We start from the raw sequence: 13,472 nt of genomic DNA on the forward strand, positions 1-13,472 counted from the left end.
ACACACACACACACACACACACACACACACACACACACACACACACACACACACACACACTAATACAATACTCTACAAACTGAGTTAAAGGACCACTTCACCACTTTTCAACCTATCTTCATATAATAGGTCCTCACTAATAATCATGAAAAAATGGCACGATTTTTTTCTACTCAGTCTGTGTCTCATAGGAGGGTTGTGGGCAGTTTAGAAACCGTCTTCCAGTGACACCATCATTAGGCAGATTATTTTTTTAAACAAGATTTTTTTACAAAAATGTTTAGATTTTCATTATCGTGAGAACGATGGCTTCCATTTTTGCATTGCAACTTTTCAGGACTGGAAAGCCTGCAGTTTCTATTAACTTGTATTCCCCATCGATGATGTCACTGGAAGACGGTTTCTGAATTGCCCACAGCCCTCCTATGAGACACAGACTGAGTAGAAAAATATTGCGCCATTTTTTCATGATTATTAGTGAGGACCTATTATATAAAGATAGGTTGAAAAGTGGTGAAGTGGTCCTTTAAAGCTTATCTTTCAATTAGACACTAATTAATAGTGTATTCTAAAATTCTTCTTCAATCTTCACTCTTCACTATGACTATCATGTTTGCATATTGATTCAAGCCCAGCCTCACCATGTTGGAGGGCTGCAAGAAAAAATAAATAAATAAAAAGGCTACAGTAAAGTGCAGGTTTATTATAGTTAACTAAAACTAAGAAATAATTTAAACTATATTGGAAAACATTTTAGTTAACTGAAAACAAAAAGACAACTAAAACTAACTAAAATCATGGAAAACGTAGCAAAAATAGCAGATAAACAAGCTCACTAAAGCGTCACATCGGTGCGTTGTGAGCTTGTAGATCTGACCTTGTTGAATCTTGCCCTTTGGCCCTGAAACTAACTTGAAATTGAAGTCAAAACGAAATAATAAATTAAAAATATATAATAACCTTGTACAGTGGCAGTGATTTAATACAGTGATTCTGGAACCTTCCTAATTCCGTCATCAAAATTGGGCTGTTCTCGGCCACATCGTCATGGGTGTATAGGGAATACAACAGGAGGCTCATACGCAGCACTGGGGGGCCTCTGCCATCATTCTGGCCAGCCTATTGGGGACCATGATGTTAAAGGCAGAGCTGGAATCAGTATTTCCCCTCTTTGTTGTTTGTCAAGGTGGGAGAGAGTGTGGGATAGGCTGCAAGATGGCGGTAGGCAAAGTGGGTCTAAGTTGCTGGGGAGAGAGGAGCAGATGTGCCACTAGCCTCTCAAAGCACACGGAGCTCAGCGCTAGCGGGCGCCGGGCGGTAGTCGTTCAAGGCCAGCTGGCTTGGCATTCTTGGATACCGGAACAATGGCGGACCTCTAGAAGCATGTGGGGAATATGGACTGAACCAGGGAGAGGTTGATATGATGATACTGGTGACCTGATGCCCTTCTCACGTCCTGCTCAGAAAATGCATGTTCTCTGCCACAAGGTTGGAATGCTCCAATCTGTTGTAACGAGTATTCAGTTTGTTCGCCAGTGTTGTGTCAGGGCTCTCGATCGATTACCACTTACCCTTGTAATCTTGTCATTGTCTCAAGTCCTTGCTACAGCCCTTGCGCATTGTTGTGTAGGAACTGAGCTTCCACGTTGGCTGTGTAACGTTGCATTTCGTCGGTTATTTTCTGTTCCTACTCGTTCACGAACTCGTTCACATCATTTCCAGGGCTTTGTTGAAACATGGCTCAATCCACGTTGCTCGTAGGGTCCTGTAGAGAATGTTCTATTCTGGTTCACACCTAGATTCCGCCGCTTCACACCGAGGTTCTGCTTTACACCATGACTCAGATTATAACCATTCACACCTAGATTCTGCTGGTTCACACCTAGATTCTGCCGATTCAAACCTAGATTCTGCCGATTCAAACCTAGATTCTGCCGATTCAAACCTAGATTCTGCCGATTCACACCTAGATTCTGTTTCACACCCAGATTCTGCCGATTCACACCTAGATTCTGTTTCACACCCAGATTCTGCTGATTCACACCCAGATTCTGCCGATTCAAACCCAGGTTCTGCCGATTCACACCTAGATTCTGTTTCACACCCAGATTCTGCTGATTCACACCTAGATTCTGTTTCACACCCAGATTCTGCCGATTCACACCCAGATTCCGCTTCACATCTAGCTTCTGCCTCAAACCTATATTTCGCTGTTTCACACCAAGATTCTGCCGTTTCACAGCTAGATTCTGCATCTTCACATCTAGATTCAGCCGTTTCACCTGCATCTTCACATCTAGAGTGGGCTTCACACCTAGAACGCGTCGCTTCACGCCTGGAATCCGTCCCCTCACATCTAGTTTCCGCATCTTATCTGGATTCGGCATCAAGACGAGAAGATCTGGATTGCACTTTATGCCTGGGATTTCAAGTATGTATAGTTTCCGGTTCTAATCGGGATTCCGCTTCACATGCAGACTCCGCTTCACATCTAGATCTTCGGTCCGCATTGCAGCCTGAAAATCTAGAAATGCTGATCGGAGCATTACGTCACGCAAAGCTTGGCCAATCAAATCCGGATGTCACGTCACAAATTGTACACACACACACACACACACACACACACACACACACACACGTTTGGTATGTGATATGAGAAAGGAAACATAAATGTGTTACTTAAAGGGAGCTATAGTATGTGGTTCCCATTCTTTTCCTTATGTATGTAGCCTATTATTCTGTGTGGGACAACAGTGGAGAGAGAGTGAGTCAGATAGAGAGGGTGAGCAATGACGGTGAAACTATGTAATTTTAGCGTCTCACCCATGGTCTATTTGGAAATGCTACCATCTCCTATGCTAGGAGACTGACGGAGACAAAGCCAAATGTTCTACAACAAAGAATATTTTACTTTACTCTGTCCATTCTACTTTGTGTCAAGACTCCTTTTTAAAACCTCTTGATAGAAAAAGTTTTTGGAATTGACATTAGGAATGTCTGGGTAAGAAAGTTTAGTAGATTAGTTGGATGGATGGATAGATGGATGGATTGATTGATTAATTGATTGACATCCTCCAGAGGGGAAACTAATTTCACCCCTATACAGGAAGAGACACAACAGCAACAACACAACTGTATAAAACATTGAAAGCTATATAAAATCTACCTAAAACTACAGTAGTTAAAGGTATATTCAGTGATTTCACTCAAAAAACCGTAGGTTTCGTTTTTGGCTGTGGGACCCAGCCTTTCGTCCAATCAGGATAGAGAGTCAAAAACGAAACCTAAGGTTTTTTGACCCCCAGGGGTTAACTGGGGACAGGGAGGAACTCCTTATATGGCCAGCACACTCCATAGTAGGGAGGATTATCACAACAAAACAAAGAAATAAGTGATATTTTAATTAAGTGAAATCACTGAATATACCTTTAATAGGCATAAATAAACAAACAGTGACATCAACAAAACACAAGGCTCACAGTCAACTGCAAATGTTCATGAGAAAGACAAACAAACAATGGCAGCAGAGGGAACAAATAGTATCATCCAGCTGCAGGCGTACAGAATCCTCTGAATGAGTGAAGAATGCTGTGAGTAGGCGAAGTCCTGTGAGTGGGCGATATGCCACTGGGAACAGACCCTCCACAGCCTCTAACAGGGTGGCATCCGCAGTCACACAGACACAACTGCTAAAGACCATTGAAAATGCTAAATAAAGGATTGGCTTTGCTATAGTTGTAACACAGTTTGTTCACGAGTCAATACAATAAGTCCTACCTACCGTACACAAGGATGGATAGGCTATACCTGTTGAGGATGTTTTAGGAATTGACTGATGTACCAGAGTACCAGACTATACTATAAACAATTGCATATGCCATTGTCAATATTCAAGACATGGAAAATGTAACATACAGATTGAAAAAAAAAGAAAGACGGTGGGTATAAGAGAGACATCCTACTATAAATGCGCCGCGTCTCGTCTTCGTGCGTGTGTGTAATGCACGTAACTGGAGAACCATTTGACCCACCGACTTCACATTCGACACACGCATTCCACACCCCTCACAGGGAGTGCAGTGCCCGGTATCGAGTCGGTCGGCCCCACGGTTCTCCAGAACCACCACAAAAGACTCTGGTCAGGCTCTGCCAGTGGGCCTAATGAGGCCAACTCCTTTCACCTGGGCCAGGCTCTGCCAGTGGGCCTAATTGATTGCCACACTTCGCACAGCCAGGTTGCACTCTTCACACACAGGCACACAGCCACAGAGATCTCCAGCTATGTGCTGTGTCAAATGCATCCAGGCTGACAACAAGCCATCGTTACATAGCCGACACAGCAACACACGTCTTCCGTTTGCAACAATTGCAACACAGTAACAATTGCATCGTTCCCAAGTAGGCCGGTGGCCGACTGCGACGGGCACGTACAGGTCTAGTGAGTCAAACTAAAGAAAAGAAAAAAAACGTTATTACCCCCATATGTGAATTGAATTGTCTATGTGAAATAGTCTGTGTGTATGTTGAATAGTTTGTTATTTCTGTTTGTTTATGTTAGTTGTGTAATCATGACATTGTACTCTTTTTTTTTTCACTTAATTTTTATTGAAGAAAAAACAGACAAGAAAAACAACAAACAAGAAACAACAAGAAAAAAAAGGAAGACAAAGACAAAAAGCAAAAAGACAAGGCTTCATTTTTCATATTACAAAATACATTAAATGAAATCCTATTGCAATATCGCTAGGCTGATAGAATGTATCCTCTTGTAGTCTAAGTATGAATGTTATATTATAATTAATATATAATATTTCATTCGCTGCAACCAGCACTGCTTGTCAAGACATGTGGGAGGTTATTTGTTTCTCCTTCCTGGACTCTGGGAGGGACTGACATTTCTTGATTGGAAGTTGAAGCACAATAAGCAGCGGTGCCCTATGCCCTGACCGTCTCGTCTCCCATGGTGCGGTGCCCTATGCCCTGACCGTCTCGTCTCCCGTGGTGCGGTGCCCTATGCCCTGACCGTCTCGTCTCCCATGGTGCGGTGCCCTATGCCCTGACCGTCTCGTCTCCCGTGGTGTGGTGCCCTATGCCCTGACCGTCTCGTCTCCCATGGTGTGGTGCCCTATGCCCTGACCGTCTCGTCTCCCATGGTGCGGTGCCCTATGCCCTGACCGTCTCGTCTCCCATGGTGCGGTGCCCTATGCCCTGACCGTCTCGTCTCCCGTGGTGTGGTGCCCTATGCCCTGACCGTCTCGTCTCCCATGGTGTGGTGCCCTATGCCCTGACCGTCTCGTCTCCCATGGTGTGGTGCCCTATATGCCCTGACCGTCTCGTCTCCCATGGTGTGGTGCCCTATGCCCTGACCGTCTCGTCTCCCATGGTGCGGTGCCCTATGCCCTGACCGTCTCGTCTCCCGTGGTGTGGTGCCCTATGCCCTGACCGTCTCGTCTCCCATGGTGCAGTGCCCTATGCCCTGACCGTCTCGTCTCCCATGGTGCAGTGACCTATATGCCCTGACCGTCTCGTCTCCCATGGTGTGGTGCCCTATGCCCTGACCGTCTCGTCTCCCATGGTGCGGTGCCCTATATGCCCTGACCGTCTCGTCTCCCATGGTGCAGTGCCCTATGCCCTGACCGTCTCCCATGGTGCGGTGCCCTATGTGCCCTGACCGTCTCGTCTCCCATGGTGCAGTGCCCTATATGCCCTGACCGTCTCGTCTCCCATGGTGTGGTGCCCTATATGCCCTGACCGTCTCCCGTGGTGCAGTAACCTATATGCCCTGACCGTCTCCCGTGGTGCAGTAACCTATATGCCCTGACCGTCTCGTCTCCCATGGTGCGGTGCCCTATATGCCCTGACCGTCTCGTCTCCCATGGTGCGGTGCCCTATGCCCTGACCGTCTCGTCTCCCGTGGTGCGGTGCCCTATGCCCTGACCGTCTCGTCTCCCATGGTGCGGTGCCCTATGCCCTGACCGTCTCGTCTCCCGTGGTGCGGTGCCCTATGTGCCCTGACCGTCTCGTCTCCCATGGTGTGGTGCCCTATGCCCTGACCGTCTCGTCTCCCATGGTGTGGTGCCCTATATGCCCTGACCGTCTCGTCTCCCATGGTGTGGTGCCCTATGCCCTGACCGTCTCGTCTCCCATGGTGCGGTGCCCTATATGCCCTGACCGTCTCGTCTCCCATGGTGTGGTGCCCTATATGCCCTGACCGTCTCCCGTGGTGCAGTAACCTATATGCCCTGACCGTCTCCCGTGGTGCAGTAACCTATATGCCCTGACCGTCTCCCGTGGTGCAGTAACCTATATGCCCTGACCGTCTCGTCTCCCATGGTGCGGTGCCCTATGCCCTGACCGTCTCGTCTCCCATGGTGCGGTGCCCTATGCCCTGACCGTCTCGTCTCCCATGGTGCGGTGCCCTATGCCCTGACCGTCTCGTCTCCCATGGTGCGGTGCCCTATGCCCTGACCGTCTCGTCTCCCATGGTGCGGTGCCCTATGTGCCCTGACCGTCTCGTCTCCCGTGGTGCGGTGCCCTATGCCCTGACCGTCTCGTCTCCCATGGTGCGGTGCCCTATGTGCCCTGACCGTCTCGTCTCCCATGGTGCGGTGCCCTATGTGCCCTGACCGTCTCGTCTCCCATGGTGTGGTGCCCTATGCCCTGACCGTCTCGTCTCCCATGGTGTGGTGCCCTATATGCCCTGACCGTCTCGTCTCCCGTGGTGTGGTGCCCTATATGCCCTGACCGTCTCGTCTCCCATGGTGCGGTGCCCTATGCCCTGACCGTCTCGTCTCCCGTGGTGCGGTGCCCTATGCCCTGACCGTCTCGTCTCCCATGGTGCGGTGCCCTATGTGCCCTGACCGTCTCGTCTCCCATGGTGCGGTGCCCTATGTGCCCTGACCGTCTCGTCTCCCATGGTGTGGTGCCCTATGCCCTGACCGTCTCGTCTCCCATGGTGTGGTGCCCTATATGCCCTGACCGTCTCGTCTCCCGTGGTGTGGTGCCCTATATGCCCTGACCGTCTCGTCTCCCATGGTGCGGTGCCCTATGCCCTGACCGTCTCGTCTCCCATGGTGTGGTGCCCTATATGCCCTGACCGTCTCGTCTCCCATGGTGCGGTGCCCTATATGCCCTGACCGTCTCGTCTCCCATGGTGTGGTGCCCTATATGCCCTGACCGTCTCCCGTGGTGCAGTAACCTATATGCCCTGACCGTCTCGTCTCCCATGGTGCAGTGCCCTATGCCCTGACCGTCTCGTCTCCCATGGTGCAGTGCCCTATGCCCTGACCGTCTCGTCTCCCATGGTGCGGTGCCCTATGCCCTGACCGTCTCGTCTCCCGTGGTGCGGTGCCCTATGCCCTGACCGTCTCGTCTCCCATGGTGCAGTGCCCTATGTGCCCTGACCGTCTCGTCTCCCGTGGTGCAGTGCCCTATGCCCTGACCGTCTCGTCTCCCGTGGTGCAGTGCCCTATGCCCTGACCGTCTCGTCTCCCATGGTGCAGTGCCCTATATGCCCTGACCGTCTCGTCTCCCATGGTGCGGTGCCCTATGTGCCCTGACCGTCTCGTCTCCCATGGTGCGGTGCCCTATGTGCCCTGACCGTCTCGTCTCCCGTGGTGCGGTGCCCTATGCCCTGACCGTCTCGTCTCCCATGGTGCAGTGCCCTATGCCCTGACCGTCTCGTCTCCCGTGGTGCGGTGCCCTATGCCCTGACCGTCTCGTCTCCCATGGTGCGGTGCCCTATGCCCTGACCGTCTCGTCTCCCATGGTGCGGTGCCCTATGCCCTGACCGTCTCGTCTCCCATGGTGTGGTGCCCTATGCCCTGACCGTCTCGTCTCCCATGGTGCGGTGCCCTATGTGCCCTGACCGTCTCGTCTCCCATGGTGTGGTGCCCTATATGCCCTGACCGTCTCGTCTCCCATGGTGTGGTGCCCTATGCCCTGACCGTCTCGTCTCCCATGGTGTGGTGCCCTATATGCCCTGACCGTCTCGTCTCCCGTGGTGCGGTGCCCTATGCCCTGACCGTCTCGTCTCCCGTGGTGCGGTGCCCTATGTGCCCTGACCGTCTCGTCTCCCATGGTGCGGTGCCCTATGCCCTGACCGTCTCGTCTCCCATGGTGCGGTGCCCTATGTGCCCTGACCGTCTCGTCTCCCATGGTGCGGTGCCCTATGTGCCCTGACCGTCTCGTCTCCCATGGTGTGGTGCCCTATGCCCTGACCGTCTCGTCTCGCATGGTGCGGTGCCCTATGTGCCCTGACCGTCTCGTCTCCCATGGTGCAGTGACCTATATGCCCTGACCGTCTCCCGTGGTGCAGTAACCTATATGCCCTGACCGTCTCGTCTCCCATGGTGCAGTGCCCTATATGCCCTGACCGTCTCGTCTCCCATGGTGCAGTGCCCTATATGCCCTGACCGTCTCGTCTCCCATGGTGCAGTGCCCTATATGCCCTGACCGTCTCGTCTCCCGTGGTGTGGTGCCCTATATGCCCTGACCGTCTCGTCTCCCGTGGTGTGGTGCCCTCTGCCCTGACCGTCTCGTCTCCTGTGGTGCGGTGCCCTATATGCCCTGACCGTCTCGTCTCCCATGGTGCGGTGCCCTATATGCCCTGACCGTCTCGTCTCCCATGGTGCGGTGCCCTATGTGCCCTGACCGTCTCGTCTCCCGTGGTGCGGTGCCCTATGCCCTGACCGTCTCGTCTCCCATGGTGCGGTGCCCTATGTGCCCTGACCGTCTCGTCTCCCGTGGTGCGGTGCCCTATGCCCTGACCGTCTCGTCTCCCGTGGTGCGGTGCCCTATGTGCCCTGACCGTCTCGTCTCCCATGGTGCGGTGCCCTATGCCCTGACCGTCTCGTCTCCCATGGTGCAGTGCCCTATGTCCTGACCGTCTCGTCTCCCGTGGTTTGCACAGATGAAACCGTACAAATGCCCAGTTGGGAACTTAAAGGAACACTTTGAGGTAATGAAAGGAAAGGTACTATGTTTACCCAGGGTAACTGGACTAAGCTCAAGAACTTGTTTACAGCCAGGCCCTGCTCATAGAACATTTCATGGTAGAGGTTCAATGCCTTGTCCAAGGGCACTTCAGCGGTGGTAATTTTAACATGCCGGTCCGGGGATATGAACTAGCGACCTTCCGATATCAAGACCGCTCCGCAAACCGTTCGGCCACCGCTGCTCCGGTACTCCGCCAAAGCCACATTCGTTGTGAGATGATTGTGTGCAACCCTCACTCTCCTGTCTACACTGGTGGTTCACCTTGTGAAATACATTTACACAAATAAATGAAAGAATGAAGATGATAATAATCCACCCAGTGGACAAGAAATTACTTCCCGTATCATGCATGCACTGTACTGTACTGTACTGTACTGTACTGTACTGTACTGTACTGTACTGTACTGTACTGTACTGTACTGTACTGTACTGTACAGTGACTCAAGTTCACCCACAAAATGACCTTAGAATAAATAGAATAAATAAATTAGGTTTAATATTGTAACGGTGGGTTTCTGAACCAAAGGAGTAGTCATGACAACAACGTTTTATAAGAATCCTCTTTTATTCATAATACTGGCCCTCAATGCACCAAACCTACTCACTCGTGCACTGGGGGGAGGTAATTATCCATCTTGCTTGTGGTGAAATAACACACACATCATCAATTATATAACATAAAGCAATGCAACATAACACAAATCCCCCCCCCCCCCACAACTTTCCGATAGCAAATACCTATACTTAATAAACCAACAGCAAACAAGACACAACCCTGAAGAGCTCTCACCCGACACAAATAGAGGGATGAAAGGCTAGGCTACAGATGAACTAGACCCATGGCTGACTGCTGACACACGGTAAATGGAATCTGGTACAGCAATTTACTTCGTGACATGTATCACCAACAATACAATGGATATTTCAATGATGTATTGTTATCATTAAAACATATTTCGACTGATCTGCTACCCCACACACCCTGCTGATGGCTGATGTGTGAAAATGGTGCAGTCGAAACACTATGCCAGCTGGTTGTGCAGAAAACCACATGCAGTACGTGTAGCCAATGTAAAGCAAAACTGTAGCCTACAACTAAGTCAAAATGCCTCACCCATACTCAGGGGCTCAAAGAAGGAGAAGCCACTCAAGCCAGGGTACTGTATTGTGAGAGAACAAGAAAATGAAAGGAGCAGAGTAGAGGCAATTGCCAAATGTCTGGCCCCAGAAAAGTGTAACTAGCCATGGGATACCAATGGTTCCAGAGCTATAGGTCAGAATCCGATCACCTGTAAATAAATAAAACAAAGCAAGACTTTTAGGTCTTTCCTTGTCTTGTTTGAAGGTAAAAGGAGGAATATATGTCATTGCCTAAAAACTTTGAAAGACATAAATAAAAAATAAAAACATGGCCTGGGTCAATAACACTGCATTTGGAAATTACTCCATTTTAGAGCCTCCAAGGCTAATGGCCAAGGCCAGGGCTCATTTGAAATTGCCCTAGTTGGTATTATAGGTAAGGGTGAGTGGGTGGGATGATGGTGGTGCTGGAGTGGGGCTGGATGATTTTGTGGCACTGTCCATAATTCCTAATGGATGGCCTGCTGTCGAAGGCTTGAAGGCAGGGGTGAGGGCGGTTGCTCGTTTATCCAGACAATTGTTCTCTATCTAATAGAGAGAGAGAAATGGTTGACCTATGTCTACTCCAAGCCAGGCTCAACAGCCCTCTGTTGGAAGAGTGTTAGAGGCCAAGGCCTCTCCCTTGGCAAATAGTTAATGAAAAACTTGACATCAAGCTTGGTTCTTGACTTTCTTGAGAAACTCACATATTAAGAAAGCTCAATTTTACAAACTCTGGAATGTGTTGGGTAGGGTTGCATTGAATTGTCATTGGAAGTGTTAAGGTGAAAATAACCGATATATTGAAGTGAGAAATGTGTGCCAAGCTGTTCTATGTTGATGATTGTATTCTTACGTTTGTTTTCTTTTCATTGAAAATCTTTGCCCTTTTAGTTTTTAACTTCAGCATTAGTTATTAGCATGTTCAGTCTGGAGGTAGGTTAAATTGTGTCTAGTTGAATAATATGTATGAAGGACCCCAATGGAAACAAGCCATTATAGGCTTTCTTGGGTTTAAAATCCTCATCCTTATATTGAACTGTACTTTCCTGTGATTTATTTTTATTATAATTTTTGAGGGGCGCTAGAGAATTTTACGTCAGTGTCTGAGCAAATAGACATAGTGTCTATTTTACTTCATGATGCTGTATGATGATAAGAGCGCCCCTCACTTCACACAGGTGTGATTTTCTTTGTTGCAAACTGCTAATAAAGTTATCAATCAATCAATACAATGTGTTAAAACAGGGGTCTTCAACAGGTCTGAGTCCTCAGAGCTACTACAGGTGGCCCCACAGATTTTCTTTTTTTATGAACCACTTGAACCCATAGCATCCCTTTTCTGAGTGGAACAAAGCAGCTGCAGCATGGAAATAGCAGATCTACAAGCTCACAATGACTCACAGTGTAAGGTGTTGTGAGCTTCTAAATCGGCTATTTTCAGCAGAGGTTTGGTGTGGACTGTGGAGGGTAAAAAAGCAGACTAACCGGCCTTCGTCAGGTACCTGACGGTACCTACCAGGCAATACCTGACGGTACCTACCAGGTACCTAATGGTACCTACCAGGTATTACCTAATGGTACCTACCAGGTATTACCTAATGGTACCTACCAGGTATTACCTAATGGTACCTACCAGGTATTACCTAATGGTACCTACCAGGTATTACTGAATGGTACCTACCAGGTATTACCTGACGGTACCTACCAGGTATTACCTAATGGTACCTACCAGGTATTACCGAATGGTACCTACCAGGTATTACCTAATGGTACATACCAGGTATTACCTAATGGTACCTACCAGGTATTACCTAATGGTACCTACCAGGTATTACCTGATGGTACCTACCAGGTATTACTTGACGGTACCTACCAGGTATTACTTGACGGTACCTACCAGGTATTACTTGACGAAGGCCGTTTAGGCCAAAACATTGTCTCTTTGTCCGTTATTAATACATTATTCTGGGAGATTTTAAAACGGTCCTTGTCACCTGACCTCTCTGCCATTTCTGAAAATACACATTAACCTGAATCCGACACTGATGACAGGGCTGTCAAACAACAAGTCTACTGTATATGAGTCTAATCTATGAAAGATCTGCAACACAACGCTATACAATATGTAGTGGGGGTCCCTGCTTCATCCATCTCTCCGCTAAGGGGTCCTTGGTTTGGAAATCGTTGAAGCCCTGTGTGTTAAATGTATAAAAAATAAATAAGTACATTTAAATGTGCAATATGATGAAGCATTTTTACATTAAATTACTGCCATATTATTCATTACTTCAACACTGTTGCTGTCGGGCAACTGTCTCTCCATTTTCTTTTTAAACATTTTTATTTTTTCATCAAACAAGAGTTGAAAAGTAGTGAAAATAGCAGGTCTACAGGCTCTCAATGTGTCGTCGTGTGCCATTTCCACTTTTTTTTTTAATAATCAAAAAGGAACTGTTTGAGTTTCCATCCTACAGCAATGATATACATTCAACCCATAATGTCCTTCATCCATCTTTGGTTTTCATTTGCAAGATAAGAGGCTTTTTTTGCATGCACAGCACCTCATGTGAGCTTGCTGGTCTCACTATTAAGTGTACAACCTTATCATTTTCATATGTGCCGTCAAATCTGAAAGGTAAGGTGGCGTGACATTTGAACAAAAAGGGTTGCAACGTTTTCAAACGAGTCGGCAGTTACCGGTTGGACCCCAATCAATTGTGAGCTTGTAGATCTGTTATTTATTTTCACTTTATATGAAAATACTGTATGTAGCCTACTTTTTCCCTTCCTGGAAATGTAGTAGAGTGAAAAGTGCAACATTTGTGTTTGAAATGGAGTGGGGTGAAAGTTGAAGTATCCAAAAATACAAATACTACAGAAGTTGTTTGACTTGTCTAATGTTGTCCATTGTTGCCCATCTTGCCCAAGAAAATAAACCACTTTGGTAGTGTCCCAGATTACATTGATATTACAATACATTGTTTAATTTCAGATTGAGAGACAGAGAGAACTGCCGAAGATGTTTGAGGGTATTAAAGCAGCTTGGTATGTGTATTCATGAGTGAAAATGAGTCTACATTTTCCCCCTACGACAATTACTGTCGAGAACCATGGAAGAATATAAGATGGACAAAGTTTTTGCAACCAGTCTCAAAATCGATGCCGTTGCTTAGTGCAATTGCTTTATCCGAGGCAAGCTTTCTTTTACTAAATGAAAGCAGATATAAAATGAAACTGTCGATTGTCGACCTGGAACATTGTGGTATGCATCGAAGGTAATAAATGTTGATGGTAATAAACGGTCATGTAAATTCAAGTGCACCGTGTAAGCATAGGACAAGAAAACAATCCAT

Source organism: Protomyctophum parallelum (assembly GCF_964188405.1).
Source record: "Protomyctophum parallelum genome assembly, chromosome: 20".
Taxonomy (NCBI): domain Eukaryota; kingdom Metazoa; phylum Chordata; class Actinopteri; order Myctophiformes; family Myctophidae; genus Protomyctophum; species Protomyctophum parallelum.